The following is a 4,635-nucleotide window of genomic DNA, read 5'->3' on the forward strand; positions in this document are numbered from 1 at the left end:
TGTTGATGGCTACGTTGCTATGGTGCACGTCACGGCCGTCGCCGTTACGCATGTGCTTTTCAAAACTGTTGCCACCTTGATGTCGCAGTGAAGAACTCAAGGGCCCTGCCTCTGCTGCCGGAGAAGCAATCGTGCATTCGTTAAAAAAAGAAGGTGGAGAAGATCTTCAAGGTGGGTCGCAGGTCGCGGCTTAGAATTGTTTCCTTTTGCGTTCCTGCTCCGGCGTGACTTTGTTTCCTTTTGTGTGTTGGGTTGGGTGGTCCCTGTGCAACGAAGGCGAGTACTCCATCCGTTCAAAAAACTTGTCGCTTAAATGAATGTAATCTAGCAGTAATTCGGTGCTAGATACATTCATTTGGGGAAACAAACTTGGGACAAGCTTCTTCCGACAGAGAGGGTACGTACACTAGACCACAACCATCCTCACATATATACTTTATTGTTGCCTTTAAGAGCATCTACAGCCAGACGCCCCAGACTGGTCTCAAACGCTCGGATGTCCCGCCCGGTCGCCGACCAGTCACGGAATTTTGACACAGACGGGCGCCTCAAACAGGTCTCAAGCGTTCGGACCGACCGGCACTCGTCATATTCAATCCAAATATGAGGCAGATACGGCGAAGCCCGGCGCGTCCGCCACGTTGGACTGACGGCGAGGTCCCACGCGAAATCACCCAAAAACACGCCGGTCTAAAGCTTGTCTCCTCCGTCGGACCGATGTTGCTGCGCGGCACCACTCCGCTGGGCCGCGTAGTGACTAGCACAGCGGCGTACGTGCTCTATTTTTCAACTACCTGCGTTGCCTAGCCTGCAGTGCCAGCCGGGCGTTGGAAGCCAAAGACGATGGTGTGTGCATGCATGGTCGCTCCTCATCATAGCATCTCCAACAGGCGTGCTAAATTAGCGCCGCGCCGTAAAATAGGCCTTTTTAGCGCGCGCGCAACGCGGTGGCTCGCTCCAGCGGGGGCGCAAAAACGGCGCGCGCGCGATAACGGGTTGGGCGCGCGGTCAAAAACACTTATCCGCGCGGTGTATTTGGAGCGCCAGCTACAACGCGCGGCACACTCGAGCGCTCGCGCCCGCACTCTCTCCCTCTCCTTGTCCTACGCCCCACGCGCGCCGGCGCCGGCGCCCTGCCCCCCGCCATGGACGCGCACACCGGCGCCCCACTCACCCCGCTGTATATCCGCGACCCCCCCGCCGCCGCCGCCGCCGCGCCGGAAACCCTAGCGCGGCGAGCGCTGGCGTCGCCACCGCCGGAGCTCCGCCGAGCGTCGGCCTCGCGCGCAGCCTCTTCTTGCCGCCGCGGATGACTATGGCGCCGGCGCCGGGTGGCGTCGCGCCGGCGCCATCCCGTGCCGCCGCCGCACCGTCGAAGAAGGTACCCAATGCGGTGCGGGCAAAGAAGGGCAAAACATCCGCGAAGAAGAACAAGGCGGCGGACGGCTCCGGCATGGCGAGGGGAAAAAAGCTTGCAGGGCGTTCGACGGCCGCGGCGGCTACCGACGCGGCGGCGAGCTCACTCGTTGAGCCGGCCGCCGACGCGCACCACGTGTTCGACGAAATGCCCCCAAGGTGAAAAAAATTCCAAGTATTTTTTTCTTCTTATTTGTTCAATGCATCATCATTTTACATATAGATAGCTTATTTGCATTGTTCAAAAAAATTGTAGTCTCAACGATGATGCATACATGTCCACTATGGGTGTTGGGTCCAACAATTCGCATTGGTCTCAAACCAATGACATCCATTTCGAAGACCATGAGTTTGAGGTGGACGAGGAGGGTGAGGGAATTGTCGAGGCGCCGAGAGGAAGAGCGGGCAATTACTCCACCACCGATGACAAGTTACTATGCAACACTTATTTGCATGTGTCGAAGGATCCATTCATTGGAGGTGATCAAAGTAGAGACGCGTATTGGGGGCGAATGACAGAACACTTTAATGCTCACAACAAGAGTGGAATTTACCGCTCCGAGAGATCACTTCGGTCCCGATGGTCGACAATCAACTCGGATTGTCAAAAGTGGGCGGCCGCGCAAAAGTCGGTGGACAAGATTAACCCAAGTGGCACAAATGAGGATGATCGAGTAAGTGGCATCTCATATATGTTCATCATACTTGTTTTTGGTGACCGAAGTGCTAACTTGTTTTGTTTTTCTTGTAGTAACATTGCACAAAACTTGTTCAAAGTAGAGACAAGGACAACCAAGAAGGGGAAGATCAAGAAAGGCAGGATCTTTACCTTGCCTCATTGCTATGAAGTGTTAAAGGATGATGAGAAATGGAAGAAGCGTGATGGTTTGGAGGATTTGCATTTGAGCAACAAACGGAAGCGAGCAATTGAGATGAATGATGATGATGAGGAGGAGGATGCATCAAGTGATGACGGCAAGATAAGCCCCACACCCAACTCGGTTTCATACTCGAAGCCAAAACGACCGGATGGGTGCAAGAAAGACAAAACCGAAAAGAAGAAGAAGAAAGGAGATGATGAGCTCAAAAATGCTATGGAAGCTATTGTGAAGGCAAGGGTCGAAGCGAATGAGGTGAGGAAAATGGCAAGGAACCAAGATGTCGTGGCCGAGGAGAGGAGGTTGGCGGCCGAGGAGAGAAGGGTGGCGGCCGAGGAGAGAAAGGTGACTTTGAAGGAGAGGAAAGTGAGCAACGAGGAGCGAGCTAAGTTGTTGGAATGGGAGAAGCACTTGTTCTTCATGGACACATCTAACCTCAATGCGGCGCAAAAGGAGTATGTCAATCTTGCCCAACAAGAAGTCTTGATCCGAAAAAGAGCCTTGGTTCGTGCAATGGGTGGCGATGGCCTCGGCGCCATGGGAGGCATGGGTGGCTTCGGCGCCATGGGAGGTGGTGGCCTCGGCGCCATGGGAGGCGGTGGCCTCGGCGCCATAGGAGGCATGGGTGGCCTCGGCGCCATGGGAGGCATTGGTGGCTTTGGAGGCATGGGAGGCATGGGTGCACCTCCGGCCGCCATGGGAGGCATGGGTGGCTTTGGAGCACCCTCCGACGCTATGGCCGTCATGGGAGGCATGAGTTTTGCTTCTCTCATGGGAGGCATGGGTGCACCTCCGGCCGCCATGGCTTCTCACACACATTCCCATGAAGATGCCGTTGAAGATCTTGCCAACACCGTCGGAGCTTCACATGATGCGATGCCTGATGCGGTGCGTGATGAGGATAGGGAGAAAGGTTCATCTTCGGAGGCGGAAGAGTCGTCTTCGGAAGAGGACGAAGACGAAGAAGAGGAAGATGAAGATGAAGCTTGATGTGTCTTTCATGTCTTGAACTTTTAGTTTGCATTTGAACTTGGTTGGATGAACTTGTGGGCATGATTTTGATGAACTTGTGGGCATGAACTTTTATTCATCAACTTGTTTGTGTCAAATTTTACATGTTCATTTTTGTTCAAAATATCCATATATGCAAAATGCCCGGCGAATCGCGCGCGCTGCATTTTAGCGCGCTGCTGGAGCGGCGCGCGCGCTGCATTTCAGCGCGGCTGCTGGAGCCAGCACAGGCGGGCGCGCAAAACTAGCCGCAGCGCGCGCTAACAGGTTTTTTGCGCGCGGCGCTTTAGCGCGACTGTTGGAGATGCTCTCAGTGCTGTATGTTGGGTGTGGCTGTGGTGTGATGCCCGGCCCCATACCATACGGGCATGCACGTCAAGATCGTAGACCTTGCACTCCATAATCTCGCGGGCACGCACGTCAGCATCCAAGAGGCGCTTCCAATTCCCGCCTCCATGAGCTTAAGACGTACTACAGTACGTCGGGTTCCGCCGGCAGCCACAACACTCAGCTCCGCCGCCTTGAACATTTTATTTTAAGTGGACGTCCACGACATTTTGGTGGGCGGCATGCATGCGTGGGATAAGTGGATTAATGGCTCCTCCAAATTAAGCTTGAGAGTCCGTCTAGCTTAACCTTTAATCTCTCAGCTGGCGCATCAAATCAGAGAAACAAGTGGAGGAGATCGTTGAGATTAGAGAAAGAGTATTTATCCCCTTGCCTTGATTGATTGTCTGCCACCGTGCGTTGCTTGATCGATTGCCACCATCCACATCACATTGCGTCCGTCTGAATCGCATTCCCGGGCCTCCCACTCGATCGGCATCCTCTTTATCTTGCGCTCTCTCGTCCCAAGCCTTCCTCCCCGGTACGGAAATCAACCTCCGCTCTAATCAGATTCTGCCAACTAATCACGGCATCTCCAAAAAGGGTCTCTAGAAACGCAGCCCTGCCCAAAAGACTGCCAATCATTCGGGGGCAACAACACATCTCCAACAACAATGTCTTGCCTGAAAGTATCTTTTTTCAATACAGTACATACGTATACGCTTGTACATACACACATATGCTCATCACTATGAATGCGTGCACGCGCGCACACACCCACTACCCCTAGATTGAGCACCTCCCAAAGACCAAGATGACACATCATCTTAAGATTGACAAAGCCGTCGCAAACGCCTTCGTAGTATACAAGAACGTCTTTTTTGACTGAATGCGCGTTGTTGAAGGCCTGAAATAAATTCATACAAATGCAAGCATCAATGTTAAGTTTAGAGCTTGAATCCTCGTGGGTCGGGATATCATATTTAAGTTTAGAACTTGAATC

Source organism: Triticum dicoccoides, chromosome 1B, assembly GCF_002162155.2.
Source record: "Triticum dicoccoides isolate Atlit2015 ecotype Zavitan chromosome 1B, WEW_v2.0, whole genome shotgun sequence".
NCBI classification, from domain to species: domain Eukaryota; kingdom Viridiplantae; phylum Streptophyta; class Magnoliopsida; order Poales; family Poaceae; genus Triticum; species Triticum dicoccoides.